This window comes from Hetaerina americana, unplaced genomic scaffold (assembly GCF_022747635.1).
Source record: "Hetaerina americana unplaced genomic scaffold, ioHetAmer1.1.p SCAF_7, whole genome shotgun sequence".
Taxonomy (NCBI): domain Eukaryota; kingdom Metazoa; phylum Arthropoda; class Insecta; order Odonata; family Calopterygidae; genus Hetaerina; species Hetaerina americana.
Window position 1 is genome coordinate 71,898,162 of NW_027287316.1, and position 25,423 is coordinate 71,923,584.

Sequence of the window (25,423 nt, forward strand, 5' to 3'; positions counted from 1 at the left end):
GTTAAAAAATTTAATTCTTTTCGATGATAATGTTACGCTTTCCGCTACTCATTTATTTATCATAAATTTAACTTTTTTACGGATTCCCGTAGAAAATAGAATATCACCTTTCTATTCATTAAAATACTTGGGCTACTTAAAGTTTTACAATATTGATATAGTATTCTACGCCAAATACTCACTCTGGGGTTTTGCGTGTGTTAAGACACCCGGAAACGCTTTCCGAATTGGTATTTCACTAAACCTCGACGCAACATCCCGATCTTGTCGCCTTAAATACGTCAACATCCTCCCGCTCCTCTCTTAACTGTGCGATCAAGTGGCGGGCCACTCCTAGCGCGCACCGCTAGTACGGTCCAGTGCCATCCCGTCTCCGCTTCCTGTGACCCCGAGCATCTCGCCGCCTCTTTTCCCCTTCCCGCGAACCTCCCGCACGAACCGCTCGTCCCTCACACCATACGCCCCGCGAGCCGAACCACAAGATGTCACGAAACGGACGGTGACAGGATCTCTTTCCAATTCCGGGCGAGCACTCGGAACTACACAAGTTGAATATCCAAGGGGGAGGCGGGGGTGGGATAACCCTCTACGGCCGCAGCGTCGGGAACTAGTTTTCGCTATTTCATTCGCATTCCGCCCATGAGTCCCTGTCTAAATGGAACCTCGTATCGGTGGAACTATGCGAGCGAGTGAACGCCGGCGAACGCGGTACCTTTGGTTTTTTCCCCTCTCCCTCCCTCGTCCTCGAAGACGGAAGGAGGGAAGTCAGATAGGGGACGGCATTAATATCGTGATGGGAGTAGCCCCGCTGTGGGGACCGCTTAAGGGCATGGCGACTGGACCTTCTTCACGCTGACGGCGTCCCCCACGCCCTCCCGCGAGAGCGACGCTTTCGGAATCCACCGCTCCTCCCGAATCCCGTCTCGCCTCCTACCGATGATCGTCTTTTCCTTTCCGAAATAAGTCGGAATGTTTCGCGAAATCTCTACGTCTTCCCTTTTTCGGTTTCTCAGCAGTTTCTTTTGTTTTCTCGGGGAATTCCCGAGCCTTTTGTTGTCAGAGGCATCCGTTTTGACGAAACGTCGATATTATTTCCGTTAGGGGAAATATTCCTGCTGCCTGCCGAAAGAAACTCTCTCGCTACGTCAAAGCCTCGAACAATCACGAACAAAATTCCTCCTGTTTGGCATTCGCTTGTTTCTTTGCGCTTTAGTATGAGAGGGTTTTGAAAAGTCTTTGTAAATATTAAAACTACTTAATTTTCTACTGAAGAAATGGCATTTGCCTTCTATGGAACAAATTTTCTGCTTGCTATCTATTGCTTGGACTGTTCCTTGGTATTAGATATCTAGCGATGCTCCCATATTTTATCCAGGGCAAAGAAAATACCCCTAAATTCCAGCAGCTTTCGCCGAAAAAGGTAAAAAAACGGCCGTGAGACATACCACACGAGCCCTTTTTGGCCAAATGAAAGAAATTGCGACACCCAACCGGTAAAAAGCTTTCTCATGGCATGCTGATGCAAAACATTAAGCATCCGTGCCCTTGAGATTCCTATTAAATTATCATGAATCTGTACTCTTCTATTATCCATCACCATACTGTGAATTTTGTCATGGATTTCTGGAGTAGTGACCTCAAAAGGGTATCCAGAACGTTCAGCGTCACTTGGTTACCTGACTAATTCGAAAATTTTTAAACCGCTTATAAGCCATTCTAATCCCAGTTCAATATTCACTCTAATTTTTATTATATAGTTTCTATTTAGCCTACTTTGGCGATTTCTCAGCATCAAATGTTTTATCAACAAACAACATACTCTTTCGTTCATTTTTTTTGGAAATCACTCTACTTTATTGATTAGAACGAAGGCTAAAAAAAGGTTAATAGACCGATCTGTTTGAGACTTGGTGTGTGTTCCTTATAGAAATGAGCTTACCAACTGAAAATAACTTCGTTACGCACCAGTGTTGCCAATTCTGATTTTGCATGAACCTTTCAAACTACCCTCGCGTGGTATTTTTTGTTCAGAAACGACGTTAACGTTCACGAAAAGGCACTAGGAACAAACAAATAACACACAATAATAATCAATATAAAGCACCCATAGATAATTCTGACAGTATGAATTCCTTCCAAGTAAATTTGGACGCCGATATGTATTTCTGTGTGTTCATTTCTGAGTTTAAAGTAATAATTAAGAAGTTCTCACTAGAACTCGATATGGAAAGGGTAATTTTTGTGAATAAAAATTTAAAAGGTAGTTAATCATTATCGCAAGAAAGAAAATGATTTTGAACAGAATAGATATTTGTAAGTTCAAATGTGGCGCTTTGAAAAGAACGAATAGATCAGTCATAAAGCAGAACTTTGAGGCAACTCTATTTCATTTCTAATAAGAACGAAACACTAGTAAATTATGGGATTCCTGCATATTTTATTTTCACTTACTCAAAACCCAATTAAATCTAAGAAAAAAGTAATAACATACTTTCTTGGAGTGCGGATATGCTAAGTGATAATTATATCGTAAAAGAATCTGTGCGAGGGCAAAAATAATTAATTTCATTTCTATCAGCCCAATCAAAGACGACACTAACTCCTAAGCTTCAATATATGTAATTAAGCTAGATCATTAACTTATTTAAAAAAGTTATTGTACAAGTATAAAAAACTTGCAACAAAACCATTAGCTTAACTGGAAGACACGTTACTTTGGCTATATGAGAATTCCCTGGCATTTGAAATGGAGAGTTTTAGAGTACACAGAAAATACTCGGATGAAAAGGAAATGGCATATTCTTTATCTTCCAACATGAACGAAGCCTTGGATTTCTTTCGTGACACTAAAGGAAAAAACTACGAAGCGGTCAAAACCAGAGAACCTCAGAGAGGATGACTCGAGTAATCGGCCGGCAGAGTAAGGTTGGCTTTGGAAGGGTCATCGAACACAAAATAAGCGTGCTTGATCGAAAGTTCAAGGGGAAAAAAATGGAAAGAAGCGGACGGATCCGGGACTCGCTCCACGGAAATGGAACCTCCGATACGGGGATGTCTGAAGGGTTGGTAAGGGGACGTGCCCTGGCAGACGAGAGGCCGAGGATGGAGTTTAGGGGAAGATGGTATTGGTGGAAGAGGAAACCGTCTGTCTCGCAAGGAGGGTCACTCTTCTTTCAAGATCGGGACGAGAGGAAGCGAGAGCGGCTTCTCCACGAGTAGATAGATATACCTCTACGTCGTCTTTTCACCCGTTCGCTTTCCTTCGGCGTCGGACGAGAAAAGCAAAGAAAGCGAGCGAGGGGGGGGGCGTGCAAGAGCCAACTTAAGACAGCCCACCGCTCGCTCTCCTCTTCACTCCGCAGCTCCTCCACGAAAGGTAATTAGTATCGGTGGAACTCCTGTTTCTTTATAAAAATCCCCTCCCTCTCCTCCTCCCATTGGCTACGCTCCGCGTGCTGACTTGTTTATGGTCCCGGGATGACACCGGGAGGTCCCGGGGGCGGGGTGGGGGATGGAAGAGAAAGGGTTGGGGAGAGGAGAGAGGTGAGATGGGGCGGGGAGGGGCCGGGAGGAGGCGGGGAAAGAGAAATTGAAACGGAGATGCGAGGAAGACACCTGATCGAATGGGATTCGAAGTCTTCAAAGGAGGAGAGGGAGGGGAACGCCTCGGGGCTTCCCAGAAAGAACGGGTTACGTGCGATCTTTAAAGGACAAAGCCACAGTCGCTGCAATCGATTTTGTCGGGAGGTGGGGGGTGGGAGAAAGGAGAGGGGATCGGCGATGAGTGGGAGAAGAGGAAACACGCTACGCGCACGGAATAAAGGTGATTCCGTCTTGAAGCTCTTAATACGGGACACGCTGAAATTCACTTTGCGATCTACGGATGACGTCCACGATTCGATGGAGTTTAAACCAGCACGAGAGCCAAGGGAAGACCGAGCGCTGTGTATTCTCACAAGGAGAAGTTTTAGAAGACGCAAAGAAAAATACTGCGGAAGAGCAGACTTGAATAAGGCAAAGGCGATGTTCAGGATCATCGAAAGTTTTCTCGTATTTGAGCAGGAGTGAAAAACAGATCTATTTAAATACAATTTTTTCATATTTTTCCGGAGTTAATTGTTTAATTTTGGTAGTAATATTCTTTCCAGACTAAAATTTGTATTCAGATCATCGTCATAATTGTAGTTTGTGAATGCTATGGTTTTTCATTATATTCCATTTTTATCCTGCTGTTCTTAAAGAGTGCTTCATTCCATCCGAGTTCCTCATGGCCATAATTTGCTTTTCGTAATTAACTCATAGTTTGCAGTATTCCTTTGCGTCCATGGAAAGTTCTATTGCGGTCTCCCAGTGAAAGTTTATTTTCCGTTTTCCAATTGCAGAGAGCGTTCTTCACTTGTGATATTCTGCCCGCTATCTCCCTCTTTATTCATCTTCATAGCAGGAAGAGGAATCATCTCTACCTGCAGATGACTCTAATATGTTCATCGTACGTCGTAGTAAATACATTTTTAGCGGAAAATTTCAATCATCTGGTCATTCATTGTGTCCCAGTTTTACAATATCTCGCCCGAATATACACAAGTGGAGAGAAGCGTTTTGAGACCGCAAATCTTACGATTACAAATCTTAGCTTCGGTGAATAAATCTGGAAACAATTTTTATAGACGGCCGCCGTATCTTACTTCATTCGAACCTTGTTATTGTGTTTCTAGAAAGCACAAAGTTACGCGATGTGACGCAACTTCGCTCATTTTAAGTTCATTCTTAAATATTAATTGGATATTTTCTTATTCTATAACAGCAAGAAGAGTATTTTCACTCACCCTTCAGATCCCAAGTGCGCTTGTCATATATTCGCTCCAAAATATGTAGGGATAGTCCTAAATTCATATAACTGTCGTATTTTCACTTTGCTTCTCTGTTCTACGCATTCTTCGACTTTGATTTCTCATTAAATTTACTCAAATCGAATCAAAACTAATTGATGACGTAACCATGGTGGCACCTCGTTAATTGCCCTTGAATTTTCTCTCGAGAAGACTATATACCGTAACAGTGATAAAAAGCAATTTGATCAAACTAAGACAGCAGTCAAATGAAACCAGTTTAAAAAAACACTCAATATGCCAACCTGAGAGCGCATCGCCATACTGAGAGCAAGTGACTAGAAAATTAATAGGCACGCTCAGCTTATTATACTACTTGTAGTCTATTATATGTGTGTGGGTAACCCAAAAAAAATATCAGAACACTGCACACTCCAGGAGACGTGCAGTCAATTAGAGTTATGCAGTGAACAGTAACGTTTAAAATGCTGCTTGCTTCGTTATTAGCATCTCGTTTTTATTTGAGAATAAATTAACTATACCGCTTTTAAACGCGTAACGATCTTAGAGGGATGATTCGAAGGCAAGAAAGCATACGCCTACCTTTACAGATAAATTATAAGTTTGCGTACAGGAGGTTTGAACGGAGAGCTGCAGCCTACGTACCAACACTAAGAAATATTCATTGCTGATGATGATGATGGCGTAACTATTACTGATATTTCCGCATTGCGTACTAGCGCCGGCTCACATTTTCCGTTACATCATCAAGAAACTTAATGTGATGTCACAAAGTGTCACCTAGCTCAACAGAAAAAAACACTGTATTTTGTTGTGGAGACGGAAGGATTGGCACGCGATTCCTGGAAGATATCGCTGCCAAAGTCTTATGGGCAAATGGTGTTTCAGAGACGCTGGGATACGAGTGACTGCCAATTTGTTTGTGAACGCGTTGTTTTCAGTGATCATCACGTAGTTGCTATCAAGTGTACAAGTGATACGCGGGCCAGTTGGCAGGCAGGGTGGGACGGAATCAACTTTCAATCTATAAACTTCGATAAGTTGAACTTAATTGGTGAAGAATCAACGAAAATGTTAAGACTAGGCGATTTTAGCTATTCATTTGTTGGGTAACTTCCAAATTGAACTCACTTTTTCTGATCGCGACTCAAATGCTTAACACGAATAAAGAAAGCGGTTGACTTCTCGTAAAATTACAAAATTCTGTTAGACACGCGTGCAGATTTCCTCCGTCATGATGCTTTGGGTGAATTCGAGGGTCTGCCCGCAGCTGCTGTCTTAAACTTCCTTAGAGTGCATGCATGATACCATGAAAACCTGTGGCGCACTCACTAAGATGGTTATTGTTTTATTGAAATAGGAAGAGTTGATATCCATCAAACTTTGGGAGAATACTAAAAACTTCACAGAGATCAATAATTTTGGTAAGCACGTTTCTGCGCATGTTATATTCATACAACGCGTCCTTCATTTCGTTTTTGGGATAAAACGGAAACTTTACACAACCACACCTACATGCAAGCTTGGATCTATGAACTCCATTCCGCTTTTGCTTCGAAATACGAGAGGCAGGGTTCGGAACCCGTTAGTTTATCGTACTGGGTTTACTTTAAGCGCTGGGATTCCAATAGCTCACTCCAACTACTTAAGTTTGATTTTAATTCGTCTGAAAACTATGATTGAATTCAGTAATCCTGTGACGTTATAATGAGAAAACCGCAAACGCTTCCAATATCTATAGAGGACACATGTGAGTGTATGTGTCCAATTCGAAAGGTGACTCTGAATTTCCATATAAAATATACGTGTATTTTATTTTCATTTTCGAGGAAAATTTGTCTTACGATCGGAATTTCGTACCCACTTGAATATAATGAACAAACTGAGGTAATATGTTTTATTTTAAATCAAAAGCTTTCAAATATACCGTCAATAGTAGCCAAAAATGTGAACATGTTTCTCTCCACCCTTCAGTAACTCCTTGCTCTAATTTGAACTCACTAACCACTAAGACCTCAGCTGTTAAGCTCTTGCCACAATGTCTACTCACTAACACCCACTCCCCGTGAGGTCGTGAGATCCATCGAGGAAAAACGGATATTTGAAACTGGTTAGTAATCCATCCACGCAAAAGACAATGAGGTTAAGTGCTTCCCTTTTCTATAAAATGAAAGCTGGGAAACAGTGTTAGTCCCCTATACCAAACCCTAATGAATGAATGAAAGCTTGGTCAAAGAAAGTTTCAAGCTAGAAGCGATGAATCCTTTTTTTTATTTGTAAGTGCGTCTTGTGTTCGACGATTGAAAAAAAATAAGGGAACGGGGCCGTCACACGCACGGGATCTTCACTTTGCAAGCACAAGATAATTCACTCGTCTTCACTAGAGCGACGGGCACCACAGGAAACTCTTGTTTCCCCACTTAGAGGAACTCCGAATATTTGGTTCGCTTGATTGGGTGGCCGAAATTTAGCACGCCGACGCAAACACTTCGTCGTGAGAATTTCGGAACCCTCTGAGTCACTTTACATTAAAAAAATGTGTTATCCAGCTCGCTCCGACATTTAGGTATCTGTGACGGCTTAAAGCATTATCAATTTAAAAATCAGTGGGTCAAAAATAATGGTTAAATAATTAATTATTGTGATCAATTAACTGAAATGAATTTCATTATCAGGTGAACTTTCTTAATCATACGCAAAAATGATTTGCAGCAGAATATGGAAGAATATTTTAGTCGCAACTCATGATTTTCGATCGAAATTTCTGTTAAATGACTAAAAAAGCGTATATCATTGTAAATTTCAAAGAAGCTATCCATCAACGGTGCTAGAAACCTAAAAGGCAGAATAATCGGGTTTAAACTTTCGTAGTCATCTCAAAGAATTGACGGTGTCATTTTAACTTTTGTTTACCCACATCCCAATAAATCGATTTATTTTTTTCAATTACTTTTCCCATTCATTTTCCATGTAAGCATTAGTTCCATAAACTAAATAAAGGTATTGATATCGCCGACAAAATGATTACGCTCTTAAAAATTCGCCGTGATCTCCTGGAGTATGAATCTCCTCGCAAATGGAGGTCCTCGGATTCGGTTCCGGATGGGCCTTTTGATCACAAAGCCATTACAGATCACTGTTAAGACCTGTACATCTCACCTAATCAAAATAATACAAAATCGCATATCAAATTTAATTTCCGTTAACTTTAATTTAATCAATTTACGTTTAATATTTTAAATTGCTAAAACTGTCCAAGGCTAGGATTTTTTTACGAGGGTTTCCCTAGGGAAGGTTACATTCTGATTTGTTGTAAAATTAACGGCTAAATGAAATAAAAGTCGAGAAACGCTGAGTTAAGGGAAAAGACTTCCTTGGAAAACTAGTTTACTGGCTAATTAGATGTCACTAAGAAGCACGAAATACCTCTTATTGGGTTGATTTGTAATATACCCGACACGAATAAGAGCTCCTGGTCGGATTCCGAATGTGTCAGATGTTTCGTTTCGCTGCGAATTTCCACACAATTGTGTATACATTTGCACCCGTGTGCTTATAAATGCGAATGGCTCTGTTTTGACATTTTTAGAATTTATTTGGGCACGTTCCATGAAATCATTGTCCACGCGTTAGGCATTATTCGTGAGAAGCACTCCAGTCGGTCTTTGGTAAATGGGACACCAGCATCAAGACCATTTCAGTTTACAGAAATACATCATAAAGGAGTCAAAATAAGAAAGCCCTCTTAGCGGGCACACATATCTACTCCTGATTCCGTGAAAACGCGGAATATACACGTAAGCGACCGACTTTGAGGCGGGATTGATCGGGGTAGATATGCTTAATATTCAGGTTTTTCCACATCATCATCATCACTATGGGTCATCAATCCTAAGAGAGATTAGACTTAGCTATTCACTCGGTTTTCCAATCGGTTGACCTATTAATGTAGTTCATGTATTCTTATTTAACTTCGGTCATTATTTTAGTTCCTAGTACATTCCTCATCCGGTCTGCTCCTTCGTACCTTCTCCCCTTCGCCTTTCCTTCGACAATTGTGTTCATTCCTTCTTCTTTTTATACACTTTACAGAGGAAACTCTTTCGTCAAAAAGGCATTTGATCCGTCCATTTGCACATATCCACTAAACTCCCGGAATAAATAACTTGCGAATTTGACCCTTACTAAAAAAAATTTGGACGCTTTTTCAGACAGGGCAGCTTTCCCAAATAGTTCCCCGATTCAAGGTGGTGACCTTTGATAGTTCACTGTGAGGAAACGCTGGAAGCAACCTGGATTCCGTTTCCGATCGCCTCGCGTGCTTTCCGACCTGAAGTGACAGTGCGTCATGAGTGCTTGGGTCTGTCGTCTCCCTCCTTATTTACCCTTCTTACCCTGACACCGTTTCCTTCAGCTTGTCGACCCAGTTATTCATCCTCGTCAACGTCCGCGCGAGATAGTGGAAAGCATTAAGTAATTGAAAGGGGAAATTTCTCTCAAATGATTTCTACGGACAGGAAGTGAGTGCTTTTTAATAGAACGCGAGCCACGCCTAGCTCTTCTCATTCATGCGTAGCGGCAGGAAACGGTGCGGTCGCAAAACAAACCTTTGGCTAATTTAGATAGCATTCGTATGTTTCACATTATCATTGGATCGCATGCGAACAAATTGCGTGGTCAAGGATTCCCTGCAGCAGCATTTCCCGGGAATAGTACTCTAATATAAATCCTTCAGGCATATAATTAAAATTTTACTATTTACGCGATCGAGTGAGGAGATTTGTGTGATTCTTGGCTTATCCAATTGTTCGTTCCGTCAGTGTGTATAATTTCCTACTTCTTGCGGTGAAACTTGGAAAGTTTGCTTGCTGAGAACGGGAACATTTACAAAAACTCGTCTTTGTGTGATACTATATTACAAATTAATTTATTATGCGTTTCTTACAGATAACGAAGATTTAAGTTAAATACTCAATAAATTCTTATACATGCTCCACTTCAGCTACTTTCCAACATTTTTCTCGTCGGAATTCATTCTTCGCGGGGAGTTTTAAGTACTCGAACGAACACATCACTGATTTGTCCATCAAAATTGATCACCAAAGTCACTTGAAGCTGAAGTCTTGAAGTTTATTACTGCAATAATATTACTCAATCTGATATACAGAAAAATAAGGGTTCACTCCTAATTCGCACGCTATTTTATTTATAAATTTGCAATATAATAGATTACAACTGATTTGTTACCATAAAATCCGACCTGCCCGAGTTAGTAAAGCACCCAATGGGTGTCATTCACCCCGAGGAGAGGCTTGAACCCGCGTCCTTTGGGTCCAGGTGTGTGCTTTAGCCACTAAAATGATCCGGTCGGATCATTAGAGACAAGGATACGTCGAACGAAGTGCTTCCTAAACGCTGTCTGTTTGAAAGCCAATTATTTTATGACGATCAATTAGCTTAAACTTTAAGCTCTCCATCAATTTAAAATAACCTGTTAATTTAAATAATAATTAACATGGGGGCAATCAATATTGGCAACAAGATGTAAATTAGTCGAACAGCGGCAGAAATTGATGCGACTTGAAATTGCGTCTAATATGAAAAGTATCGACCGAATGATACGACTCCCGTTCAAGCCGAATGGTTTTTAAAATTCGGAATTGTTGGATAAGAATGCTACTTGTATCATTCCATCGTCTTTACACCCAAAAACACCATTCTAAACATTTCACGAATAAACAAATTGTGCAAGAAATCAGTATTTAGTAAAACAAAGGCGGAAATATAGTATTAGACATACCGCGCTTCCAAACTCAGAGGCATTCTCAAATTCGGAACCGAAATTATTGCATATTACGTGGTATCTAAAGGTTAGCCAATTTCCAGGCCGGTAAATAAAATTCTGAACGAACCAAACAACTTGCACAATATCTACTTTCCTCAAAATGCAGTTTCGCAAATTAAAAACATTCGAGTATGAAGGCTGGCGTAATTACGGCCATCGGGCTACTATCAATCACCCGAGAGTCCTTCTGTCGTTCTCGCCCACGGGAAGACGAGGCGGTGCGCGTGGGCGGTGGCATCCGCTCCGAAGTCGCAAGAGAGACCATCGCCTCCGTGAGATCACCGCCCCTCTCCCACGTCCCGGTTACGACACCGCTATTTGCATTGCAATCCGCAACTCGCATCCGCTCAACGCCCAGGGTCACGTCCCCGAAATCCCGCGGTCACCACGCTCGGAGGAAGGGGGACGCCCCTCGACGGCGTAAGCATCTGCCAAATATAACGAACGCATGGAGGTCTTTCTGTCCCGCTCACTGAATAAATCCTTAGTGGATGAATACGAAAGATTAGCAAGCGAGATATGAAAATGTTTGCTATGCCGACAACTCTCACGAGAGTGAGATCCCGACTGGGGTGCGGCAGCAGTCACATTCGAGATCATAAGATCTTCTAAAATGCTGAACATACAGATAACCATACCTGAATTCAGAAAATTTAACTGAGAAAACCACATCAGTCGCCGTTATAGACAGATTAAAGAGGATACAGAAGCAAGTGCTGTCGTATAAAATCAAGTTAACATAGTCTTCTTTCTGAAGAGATAAATATTTGAAGAAGAAATCATTATACGTTTAAAAAACAATAATAAACCAGCTAAGCCAGGACGAAATGACTAATAGCTAGAAATCCACGCCAAGGACAATTTGAATGGCAAAATTTAGCATAAAATGAATCAACATTAAAATTGTGTTGTTATTTAAAATATTACACAAGATTGATAATATTATCGCTCGAGATTATAAATGAAACCTGAACTAATCTAAGATCTAACTCTCAAATATAATAAAATATATCAATACCGCAATGGACATGACACTTACTCCCCTCCCAAAATTATAAAAAATGAGATTTAACGGCGAACAGAAGGGGAAAAGGTGTGATTCCCATTAGAAATACTCGTATGTTTAAAATTTAATGACACATGTGTTTACGAGACATGTAAATTAATTGAATAAGCAGTATAGCTATAGAAATATTTTGTTCAATTGAGAACTGATTGCATTTTTAAAGAGAGATGCATTCAATCTAAAGAGAGCTACATTCTCTTCATTGTTTTGTATGAATCAAAGATATCATAGGTAATCAAAGGAGTTTAACAGGTAGTCTCGGAGATAATCATGAATTCCTTGATCTCCATCAAGGAGAGGCTTTAAAGTGAATATGTGAAAGCTGTGTTACTTTCATTTATTAACTCGTAGGCAGGCAGCTACTATAATGGAATTATAATTGATTGATGAAGCTTCGTGGGTGAAAAATCAACGTAGGAAGAGGCATGAAAAATTCGCGGTTGCCCAACAAATTCCTTTTTAATGAAAGCGTTGCGCAGATGCCTTGATTTATCAGACTCTGAATGCATTAATGACTAATCAAGAATTTGGTTGCACACATGTCACTTCATTGAAACTTCTGCGCACAAGTGATTTAATCCGCTATTTTGAATCTTGTAGGAGGCTTTAGAATTTTTAAACGTACTTAAATGCACTATTTTTATAGAAAAATCCGCGTCCCCACTAGTGTTTATCTATACCATTCAGATTTCATGAGGAATTCTATCGGTTTAGCATAAAAAGTAAGAGACACTTCGAATGTCTAATATTATGTATCTACGTTGTACAAATAGAAAAAAATAATTTTTTCTGATAGTCTAAATAGCTCTTTTTACGAGTGAATGAGTACCTGGGGATGTGTAGGTCAGCAAGTACTGAAAGGGAATCGGTTGTGAGTTAATTTACGTCTAACAGATAACTCACTAATGCGAAAAATCACCGCTGGTCTGAATTTCACATCATGCTAAATTTGTAATCGTGCTGGACTGAACTCCTTCCTGAATTTGGACACAAATGCACTTTCGAGAATCAAAACTACCGTGAGCCGACAACAGACAAATAAACCGCGGTATCAGGCACAAATGGAGGAAAGAAATTATAGGAGTAGCAAAGAAACGAAATCTTAACGGAAGAGAAAAAAACCACGATGGATGAAGAAATATGAGGGAAAGGGAGTTTTGTACTTCAAGGAAGCCAGCGACCGTGAGATTAAACGTGATCTTAGGACGCTGCTGGACACGAATTCGGCAAAGAATTCACCATGTTTTCACATCCAAGTCACGAGAAATGATCAAAAGTTGGATACACACTCCTCCCCCTATCCAACACTAAAGATCCCATGCACCCTTAATGACATCTCGCGACTTTCCTCGGGCAGATAACTGCGAGATTAAAATCTTCCTCGGTGCTACGCTGCCGATGGTCCATGGATCGGGGAGAAAAAGAGAAACAAAAGCTGGTCCACGAACCGCACGGATCAATCTTGGCCTTCGGACATTATTTCTCGGCCACAAGCCCCGCTACAGTTTCGGCCAGGAATAGAAATCACCGATATCGATCCAGAAAAATTAAGAGGGTGTAGGAGTAGCTTAATCTCGGCATCTTCCCCCGCGGTAACTAGTGCTGGAGCAAGTTTTGAGCGCGCGTTCGCCGTGGTGAAAGTGCACGCTGCGCTGCGGCCCATCACGTCCATTTGAGTGACGACCCGAAGAAATTTCACCGAGTGATGCTGACTTGGCTCGCGATTCAATGGGATATCCATATTTCAGACTGCTACAATTTATGCAAGCCTTTCCGAAGTTTTATCAAGACGAACAATCTTTGAGGCGCGCTTGCACGAGATGACATATATTGTCAACCAGTGGAAACTGACGATGCGGAAAGGGAAAAGGTTTTATCGATTTAGGAAATAATAATAGTAGTCCGAGCCAATCATTTCTAAAATTTCGTATTTTGCCGGAAAGTAGTCGGGGGTGATGGAAAGCTTCAGTTGTCCAACCATGAAGGTTGGTTTTTCAAACTTTGATGTCGAGATTGCTCGACTCCATTAGGAGTGAAAGTCTTCTTTAATGTATTGGTATGTGCAAGTAATAGGATTTAAACGTTTTACTCGTGTAATGGAGAGATGAAAAAACATCCTAAAATCCTATGCATGGATTTGGTGTATGTGACACGTGGATAGGATATTAGAGTTCCAAAGAATATCAGAAATTCAAAGATTCAATAAGAAAGTTCAAAATACTTCTGAATCGTTGTAAAATGATTATATTGACGATTTATCCTTAACTTTACGGCATGATTTAAGAATAAACAAATGAAACAACACAATAATTATGCATTGTTTATCGTAATACTCAAAATACTATTATAATCGATGCACAATTACCTGACCACGCGAATGTTTTCTGTTGTGTTTTTTTCAAAGTGATATGCTGCTCGCCAGTCTAAAGCGTAGTGTTTCTGTAGAACGTTTTTTTAAACGCTATGTAAATTCAACAAGGAAAACCTTCTATTGCGCCACCCGATTTCAACATATTAAGTTCTGAAGGGTGCACAAGACATGTTGAAATCCGCGCCGCGTAATGGTAACTTTTTATTTTTGAGTGGAGTTCACAAACGTTTTTTTAAAACGTATTTATTTTTACTCCCTTTGGAGAAATTCTACAGCGTCAAGCCCGAAGCAGTGAATCTGAATAATTTTTCTGGCTAAACTATACAAAAATTAAGTTTCACGTTAGAAAACTGCAGAGCAAAGTTAATATATCAGCATCAGATTTTCCTCTAAAGCCGACAACTCCCGTAGAAGGCAGTTCAGAGACCGAAAGTCTAAAAATAAATTGAATTGAATTGGATCTCGAATAAGCCCAGTTAGAGAATTTCACTGCTTTGTGCAGCCATGAAAAATTCTTAATTCTGTCTTAAAATACACAATGGCAAGGGTTAAGATAATTTTTGGGCTCATTGACCACGAGTCCATCCATGTCCATTTCCGGTGTACTGCGGGAGATGCAGGCGGTAGGGCCAGTGAAAGTACATTTCGCCAAGCGGATCATTTCATGTCACCTTCGAAGATCAGAGACACATTTCGCCCGGATACGTCCCGCCCGGAACTGTAGTTTCTCCATTTATAAACCATGAGAAATGAGACTAGATCACAATTAAACCCCCTCCCTAAGTTACAGAACCCGGCCATTTTCACCACATTCACCCCAGCATCCTTGGCCCTTCTTTGAAGGACAGAATCTATTTCAGAGCTTTCAATTCTGGCGAGGGAGGACTAGACTTAACCACTTTCAGATGATGACTAAACGCTGATGCATATCTCTACGCTCCGCCTCCGAGGAAATCAGGATTCCTTTCACGATTATGGCACGCCTCTTAGCCGCCGACCATTCTTTCAACATACAATAAAAAAAGTATTTCCGTTTTGTGAAACGTTCCTATTTAGGGGTCAAGCGATTCGTTTAGAAAATTCCTTTTTCCGTCGGGAGGGATATGATTATCGCGTGAGAAAAATTCGAGAGAATGTGGTCCGGAGTACATATATTTCGGCGGACAGAGCCATCAATCCTACACATTACGCGAAAGTCCCAGTTCACCTCGATTCAAATGCAAATACATGGATGATGTATCAATATGCATTCAATCATTAAATAAAAGAGTGAAAGAGAACCTGGCAAGGTAAATAGTGTATGTATATCATATTCGTGCATTGTATAGGACCACTTATGGGAGAGAGGGGTGTTGGGAGAAATTCGAAGGAGGCATCAAAAGTAGATGCAAGTCATTTTGTTTCGCGATGGAATGTTGAAGACTGCAATATAGGTGATGCAATAGAGGTAGGAGAAGGAAAATAATAAGGATTTCGGGCATAATGGAAGGAGATAGAAAGTATACGGAATTGTAGAAGGCTTAATAGTAGTGTAGGGTGTCACGTTGCAGCGAGTCAGTTGATGCTGGTAAGTAAAAGCTACCTTAACTGGCAGATTACCATTGGTAATAACTTACGGAGATCATAAGAGGTTGGCAGTTTATTGAGGGTATACATTAGAGGCACTACGTTAAACTGTCAAAACGTTTCGTGCTGTCGATTCTTTTATAGAATTTGAAACACATATGTTATTTAAATATTTCAATGTATTAAGAAAACCACGAGCTTCACTCATGACACTTTTTTGATTTATTTCGTTGCTATGGATCGTGCTGAGACTGAACCTGAAAAAGTGTTTAAAGGGGAAGCGGGCCGCAATAAATAGAGCTCAGGGTCGCGAGTTTGAAATGACTGTTTTACGTGTAAACCCGCTGTTCCTTCGTGAGGCAGTCGAAGTAAAAAAGTCGTGATTTTTATGTCATTACTGGAAATTTCCTTTTCTGATTTATTCCTTTCCATGCCATCTTTTTGCACCTCTGTCACCTTTGTCATATTCATACGTAGTTTCATATATGTACATGTATTTCTGTTCTTGAGATTCAAAATACATCGAGAGACGTACTTTTTCTTATCCAATGGTTAATGTTTCGCCATCAAAATTAAATGCATTTCTTTCCATTTCAGTAATCTGAATACATATCATTCTATTTCCCTTGATTAAAATACTTGATTAAAATATTTGTCGAAGTCATTTAAAAAATTACCAAAAATAATAATAACTAAATAGAATTAACTATTGAGCGAACGCTGGCATTTGTAAATGTCATTGTTTCCTTTAAGAATGTACATTTTGCTTTCAAAATGACAAGGCCAAGAAAGCAAGTGTATATTCTTGTGCGAGTAACAAATAATTCAGCAAGCTTGAAGGGTTTCTTTTAGTACGAAATTAAGTAGTAATTGCTCGTCTGATTCGCCCAAATTTCACAGGCTGCCAAATCATTAGAGGACCTCGCTCCACCCCTAACACCATGACGTAATAATTGAAGGCCTTAACCAAGGTCCGAAAGCAGATGTTACGACATTTTGGCAGCGGTGCGGTATTGTTCAGAATCGCGGTGACAGTTAAGGTCATGCTGGGCACAGAATTTTGAAGGAGATGAGAAGGGGTAAACGAAGAGATAAACATTTTTAGACCAGCACCTGGAGGGAAATTTTCCAATCGAAATACTTTCAAATGTCAATAGGTTTATCGGACTGACGGTAATCTGTGATTAATACGCATACCCATAATTAAAGTTAATGTTCCCTGATCGGCTTTATCGGCCTTCATGCAAGAGAAGGCCTGGTAAAAGTCAAGTAGAAAGACGATTTATGTCATGGATCAGTTAAGAAAACCAAAGTAATTGGAGCGAATTTAGTAGTACAATAAAAACTGTGACTTTTACTAGCTGACTTCGTAAACTCGAGCAAAAAATATTTCGCAAAAACTCATTATTCTCTTACTCCAGGAAAAACCCGAGTTTGACTTTGAATTTCAATCATCTTAGTATAGCATCCTAATGCAACCGCAGTATTGCAGTACAAGGCTTGCCGTATAAAATACCATTGATAATCATTTTTAGATGCCGAATGGTTAATAAAGAGTGAGTATTTATAAGTTTGAGCATTTATAAGTAATACTCATAACATTTGCGAATTGAAAGTTTATATTTATAGTTCCCTCGAGCAAGCGTAAGGTACGAAACAGAGTATATCTTCTTTCATACTTTACGCTTGCCTCAAGATTTTCTGAAAAAGACCTTTCTGAGATTAGCAGAATGCGTTTTAAATGCAGACAAGTCAGTGTATCACAGCTATTCTTTCTACAGTGAACGTTAAAACCCATTTCAAAGCTGAAGTCACGTTTGGAAACAAACGTTTTCCAGATGAACGCTAATGACATCAATGCTTCGGATTTCTGCGTCTTTAAAACTTCCCATTTGTATCAGTGCGTTTTTTTTCTGTGATTAGAAAGTTCCGACATGAATGGTCTGTAGCAGTAAGTTAGTCATGGTATGAAAATCTTAGAGGTAATTAATTTTTTCTCTGCTTCGCTACCCAAATTTCAGCAGTGTTTCAACACTCGAAACCTAAAGGACCGATCACTTTGTTTTCTCTTGCATGTGACATTAAATGAGAAATGCTGAGTTGTATCTTACGTCACGGAAGTTCTTGCCCATGGCAGTCTATAATTCAGCATTCTTTAACAATAATACCGCAATCGATATTAAAATTTTCAAGCACTGTGTAATACAGCATTATACTATAATTGAAGCCATTGAAGCCACAGATTTTGGTACAAACACTGTAAACTTTTTTTTTCAGCAATTCTTCACAAAAGATATTCAGAAAATCAAGCGGTTACCTTCCTATAATGCAGTCTTAAGTTTTCGATTTCATCTCGTATCAAATGACAAACTCACACATAGTATATTTCATTTTTATGGCTGAGATTTAATGAGAAATCTTCCATTTTCTTCAGAATTTTCAATAATTGTTTAACTCTACATTTAGAAAAGTTATATTCAAAATAATAACGAACAGTGATCAATACTCGATGAGTTACGGGCTGAAATGACGTGTTGGTGAACTTTGAAGGAAAACCTTCGCTTAATCTACGTTTACGACGAGGCACCATTCGATGAAGGTTACGTATACCCTCAAAAGTTGAATATATCAGAGTCACCAGAGATAAAGGGCGCAACTATCCAGCGTTACTAAAGTAAAGTCTGGCTAGTACTGTAATACTTTGTGATTAAGACCAGCGTAATTCGAAAACAATTAAGTGGTGGTCATTTTACATTCGTTTGTCCTGTGGCAGCCCAAGAAATCATTCTGAAAATACTTGCTTCGTTAAATTTATAGAGGATGAACGCCACTTTGAGAGAATGCTCTACGAAACAAATGCGAGGTATAAAGGTGGTCCTCTTAGTCACGGGGATAAGGGCAGCGCCCTCTCCACTTGTCGATTCCCTGAGTGTTATCAATATTCAATCACCTACGACACGTCCTTTACAGCAGGAACGTGAACGCGTAGCTAAACTCACTCAGGGAGAGACGTCGCCTTTCGTTTCGAGTACGCTCAATGAGTCACGCTGTCTGTTTAAAAGTTTGACCACATCTGTCCCAGAAAGTTAAGAGGTGACTGACTGTAATAAATCACACCCAAAGGCAGAGAATTGACCTTTGGGTGAACAAAATCTTTTCCAGGGATAACTTTTCTATAATATAGTCAATAGAATCTGGCGAAACTGAATGGACAATAATCTAAAAATGAAACTGCGACTTTTTGATTTTTAATTGTTTTAATTTTTGTTTCCTGACCAGAATTTAATACATAATACACCTTGATAATGACATTACTCTTTTGTAGTCCTAGAATGGAAGTAAAAATTAGAGAGATAGACTACAAAATCATTAGGACATACCATATTTAAATAATTGGTTCACCAGCAAATACCCACTTTCGAATATCATATTCTACATGGAATAGAGGGATGAAACCGTACTGATGGAGGTACTTTGCGCATGTCCAATTGTCTGTGTATAACGTTTGCTTTTCACTTCGTTCTTTTGATCCACTCCTTCGCTTCTCGGTTAACGATGCGGCGCTGAAAGTTATTAGGAGTCTCCGAAAACAAAAACTTGTCAACCGAAGAGTTTGGTATAAAAAAATGGCATTTTTATCACGTCAACCATCGAGGTCGCATAATAAGCAAGGAGGTCGTCGTTTAAGGTAGGAAAAAAATAGCCCTCTACCTTCGCCAGAAACCTAGGTACCTTTCAAAATGCTACGGAACAGAGACCTTGCAAGCTTCACCCTTAATACCCCCGCAGCCGGAATCTGAAAAAAACACAAGCGGGTGACGTCGTCTCTCCAAGCCTCTCGACGCCGTGCTGCCCAACGCTCACACTTGCGCGGCAACATACTACAAGACAAATACGTGAAAGGAACAAATATAAAAAGTTACTGTGATACATTTTTTTACGAAGTGCGACTCGACTTGTCTTCGTGGGCAATGGTTCGATGAAGAAGAGCAGAGCAATTTCATGGAAACAATTCCACCGGGCAAATCAGCAATGGAACGGGCACAACCAGGACAATCGCCTTACAAGTGATCCAAGGAAGGGACAATGCGCGGGGTAATCTCTATGCGACGTTGCCAGATTCTCCAGCCAATAGGGCAGTGCCCTGGTTTCACTTCACCCGTATTTTTTTCCGTCTGTACAAATCTATGAGAATGAAATGGTGGGAATAAGTGAACAACATCCTGCAGCCCCGATTCATGTGTTCCCGTAAAAATTGTTTTTATTACCCTATTGAAATTATTTTATTTCATAAGCACAATTTTTTTCTCGGTACATTTAAAACGGTACACGTACATCTAGTAAAATAGTGAAGAAAATTTAAATATCGGCAATCGATAATCGCCTCAAACTTCATACTTGGAACAAGGTCTAACTATTAACGAAGCAATCAGGCTAAGTTCAAATGATATTAACTAAAATCATCAAATATTCGTGCAAAAATAAAGAACACCTGACGGGGTCATTGGGAAAATTAGGATAGGAGTCCCTAAAAACATGGAGGAAACATGCGAGATAAAGAATTTCACAATGACACAGGATACTTGAATTTACTTGTGACTCGAGGGATTAATTAGGGCTCTATGCTCTATCGGTGGATTAAAACTCCCTATTAAAATAATAAATACACACTTCAGTATGGAAAAAACTGAAAACTCTTTCTCCCCCGTAAAATATGGAAAACACACGGTAAAGTATACCCCAACAGCGATTTTCGAGGCACCTAACAACACCTGGGTCCTTCTACCTTTCAAAGATTTCATTATGCCTCTTTCTACTCATTCTCTAAGTGAAACCTCATCGACCCCACACAGATTAACTACCCATCTGTAGTCATCCGATCCATCTAGTTGATCTTTATATCCCGAAAATATTATTATTTCTTAAAACCTACGGCACGAAAGCTTAAAAAAATTCTAGGTCACCCATTAAAACCCTGGGCGTTTCTTCCACATTTAACTACGGTTCAATTAAAAAAAAAAACCAATAGGCACCATTCTATATGAGGCGACTCTTCGTCTGAAGAGAAAAATATTAGAAAGTACACAAGCCAGATACAGGATAAGCTAAGGCGAAGTCTCCGTCAACCCCTTTTCTCTTTCATTCCCGACGTCGTGGTCCGCCAAACGCCTCCGAGACTTTGAAGGACGCTGAACACGTATGAACTTAAATTAAACTCAAAAACTCATCTGTTTCTTTTTTCGAAGCATTGGAATGCCGGTAATAGTTCTTCCAACCTCCCTTCCCTTTCTCCTTAGTCAAAAAAGGTTCCTATTATTGTGTAAAGGTCGAACTTTTTTTTCCGAAGCGCTCGTGAAAGGGTATGGAGAGTGGAAGAGAGAGGACCTCTACCCCATCCCACCTCTTATGTGCACGTTTGTCTTCCTCTGGTTTTTCCCCTTCCCTTCCTATTCCATCCGCCTTCTCGCAGGTATTTTCCCCCCTCTTCTTCTTTTTAGGCCGCGCCGATGGGGCCATTTCACCCACGCGACGTGTGCCCCCCCCCCCATTCCAGACGGCCGTTATATCTCTCAATGCTCCCTTTCACTTCTTCACTCACCCACCTTCCCCGATAACCTTCAAAATCGGCCGGGGTCCTTTTACCGCTGCGCACCCATGCAACGGCTGCCATAGACGCGATCTCAAACTCTCCTCCACGCCCTCCACTCCCCCGCCCTCCCAACGTACCCGGAACGAATGGAAAAAAATCGCGGCGCGGATTAACCTGCCTCTCCACCGACCTCCCTCCACCCCTTACCCGACCCGGAGGCCGTCGAAGATGATTGCGGACGTTCTCTCCGAGTTGGGAAATAAATCAGGCAGGCCCACCCTTCGAGATGTACGGATTTTCAGAATTGGGCCAAAGTGATCGGGAGCGAAACCCGAGGGTGGCCGGCTTACCTGATCCTCCCCCCCTCTGTTACCCCGCCGGTGAAATGTGCAAGAGTCGGGATGAGAATCGGAATGGAAATAATGGGAGATTTCCATTCAAATCTCAATTCATCACCGGGTCCGATCGACTGTCGCCGACGGCTTGTCTTAAATGTGTCGATCGCACAAGGTCGCGGTCGGAATAGAATTTTGTATAAGCCACAAGTCTTCCGGGCATAAAACATTACATTTGATAATGGGTAGCATTTTTGCGGGTGAGGGACAAGGCGTTCTTTTTTCATCGTTCAAGAAAACTCCAGTCTTTGTGGTTTCTTTGGAGTTCCTCTTATTGTCAATCAAGGGAATTGGGCCCGACACTTAACTTGCCGCTAGACGTTGCTTCACGAACCGCTTCGGGTCATTCCTCAGGGACGAAGCGGAGCAGAACATGCAACAGTCAGTTATACGCAAAGTTCGCATTACGCTGAACCCACCTAATTTCTATAGCGGTACGCTGTCGATAGACGTTACTATGGTAGCTGGAACTAAAAATAATTTTCGCTTGAAAGTGTGCGCTAAGTAGGGTTTAATGGACATAAACTATAATTTATCGTTGCAATTCAATTGGCTTTGATGAAGGCAATGATATTCACATAATTATGATCTCAACTAAAGAGAGCATTCTGCATAAGCTGATCCAAAGCTAAAAATACGTCAATTCTTACACCAGAAGCAGAGTAAGTCGAGAGTAATTCAACCAAATTTCGCAATGCTTCAAGAGAGAAACTCAATTAATGACCCTACTTGAGTTCTTAAAATTGACCATTCCAAATCATTAAAGTCATTCATATAACTTAAATACTTGGGAATTTTATCGTTTTAGAAGGGTGCCTGCCGTCACTTCCAGTTAAAATTTCTCTTCTTCGCCAAAGAAAGTGGAGAAGACCTTGGGTCATCCTGTGCTCATACGTACTACATCACAACAGAGATCAAAATTTTTAAAACTGAAGGAAGCGTTCGTTATATTGTACTCTTATGATGCGGTAATATTGTGATGATTTCATTTGAGATTTTTTTACGCGTCAAAAGCAAAGTTTATTTCAAAGATATTCCGGATAGGAGAGCATCAGGAGGAAGCACTACATCTAACTTTCTTTCCCGAAATTTCTGAGTCCACTAAAATTCTCAATCCGTAATAGTTATAAAACTTAAAATATAGCAAAGAGTCCATTTAAAGTTGAGTCACCAATTATATAACGGCACACTAAATTTTGGATTCGAGTTAACGAGACAGAATACACTATCGCGTTGATTACCAGACAACAGGCCCATTACGAGAAACGAATACAACAACTCGGTCCCTGTTCCTTAGCAAAAACAATAGACTCATCCCTTAGCGAAAGCAAGAGTGTAGTTGGTGTCCTTTTTGAGTCCGCATTTTTTGAGCTCTCACTAAGATTTTAAAACCCGCTTTCCAAGGTGATGGATCGGAGACCTTTCCCATCGACCACCACGGTGGGCGTTGAAGCTCGACGCTTCATGCCCAAGGTGGGCGTGTCTAATGGTTTTGCCTCCTCTTGGATTTCGCTTTCTTCTTGGTTTCAGAGTAAAAATGCGGCGGAAGAGATCTTATCATCGAACAGCTTTGAACACAATTTTAGCTCACCCTGCTGGAACGTGCCAGAACGCTTCTTAGGGAGCTTAATCGAAGCGATCGGAAAATTAATTCGCCAAAAAATGTGCTTTCTATAGACCTAATCGACTACAGCAACAGGATGATTTCTTCAATTAGACAAAGAAACAAAAACCAGCATATGATCAAAGTACGAAAGAAAAATCAGCATCTCATATAGGGTACATGCAGAACATTTGGAATATAGAAAATAAATGGATGGTTTCAAGCCAAAAATAGTTAAAATATACCTTATAAAATTAATGAAAATATAGTAGTAGTAGTAGTTTTGAGGGGAGGCGACCGACAGCTAAGGTCATTTGCGCCATAGGGGATGGATAGGAAAGGATGAAGGGTGGAGAGAAACCCGGCGTCGGCATTAGCCTACTCTTTACGAAAGGCGCCAAGGGGTCCGCAGTTTAACGTCCCATCCGACGGACGGCGTACTCACTCAAAGTGCCCTCCACAAAGCACCTCAAGTAGGGATCGAGATACCTCTGAAAAATATTCAACACCGCCGGGATTGAATGAAAATATTCTTTGCCAAATTTCTGAGTGTAAAACACTAGAGAACGTCTGAAAAAGTAAAGGAATCCTGCATAACCACGAAATTTTCTCTACATCCGAAAAGTTTTGGCATGGTTACCGTATCGATTCGTTTTTTCCGATTTCCAGCAAAAAGTACCGTTCATTTTTTTCAAAGGCTGAGCAATCGAAAATGTCTCATCTAATCACATGCATAGACGATATACATCGACGTAACGGTGCATTTTTGTCATCTCACTTTCACTACCAAAAAAAATGCTCCTAGGCTTTTGAGGAGAAATTTTAAAATCCACAGTTCAAGAGTGTTGCGTGAAGGAATTTCAAAAGTTGAGTTCTTGATTCTGTATGAAAAGTAAAACCATTAAATCCTATGAGTATTCTTATTATGTTAAAAATTAATATTCATGTTCAAATCTAGCTAGATTAAAATTCATTTAGTTGATACCAAATATTTATTGATGGAAATTATGTTATTATATAATATGAAATTACATCACTATTCAGAAACATTTTATTTTAATTTCTTAAACATTTTATTTCGACGTGTTACGACCCAATATCTTTTGAAATTTTCTGACGCAATGCTTATTTTGTTTTGGAGTGTAGATTCAAAATGCGTTACGTAGGTAGAACCTGAAACGCTTATTCACTTGAAGAGAGAGAGAGAGTGTGGAGGTGGAAAATGTACATGCTTTATTGCACCTGTCCCTAAATATTTCTTGTTTCTTTTTTAAATGATTTTACTGCCTCTTCGTGATACAGCCTTCCCCCGTGTACAGCCGTCACCTAATTAAAATTCTCCAATCCACAGTACCTGTATGGTGTCTCGTGGTGATTTCGCCGTTCAATTATAAAAGTAGCTGGTAGTGCGATGCATCACTCCAAGAAATCTAATTTGAAGACAATCGCAAAGTTATGGGACGTGAATATGTTAGTGTACAATGTTACACGAATTTTCAATATTAATTCCGTAAAAACACGTTCAAAAATGAATTTTAGCAAATATTTACTCATATAAGTATTGGCATAAAGCGAATAACATTCAATTCCCATAGTTTTTAATTAGTTCTTTAGGCATAGTTCAATTTATTCTCCTATCTGAAGAAATTCTTTCGCTTTTTACAGACGTTGCAGCAAACGGTCCTGGATGCTGTACATTACCTACTGCAGTTTGTGCACAAGATTGAAGGAGATCGGTAAGTTTACATGGGACGACAAAACTTAACAGCATTACTGTAAAATACTTCATGGGATCAAATTTATGGACAGTACCTCAACCAAGTAATTAGGTCAAACGATGTCGATTATAGGTGTCCATGTTAATAACTCAATAGACACAAACTCTCATCCTTGACTAGACTCAGATATATGTTATGTATGCCTGAGTGAGTGATAATAATCTTTCAGGAATGTTTTTGAATTTATTTTTCAGGATTAATATAACTTAATTCCACAATCCACATACCTAAGTACAGAGGCACTTACTTGTACATTGTTTTCTCGTATCTTCTGTTGCCAACTCTATAAACCAGATTATTGCGAAACAATTTCAGATAAACTCGCTTAACTACACAGATAAAAATTATTATTTAATAAA

General features: G+C 40.1%; 1 long non-coding RNA gene across 1 annotated transcript in view; it reads left to right on the top strand.

The window, feature by feature from the left end:
- The window catches only part of LOC139696754 (uncharacterized), a 157,483-nt gene extending 132,459 nt beyond the window's left edge, over positions 1 to 25,024 (top strand). Inside the window, exon 3 of the long non-coding RNA XR_011702652.1 lies at positions 24,952 to 25,024. This is a non-coding gene — a long non-coding RNA (uncharacterized lncRNA). The remainder of the gene's footprint in view (positions 1 to 24,951) is intronic.
- Positions 25,025 to 25,423: the final 399 nt, after the last annotated feature.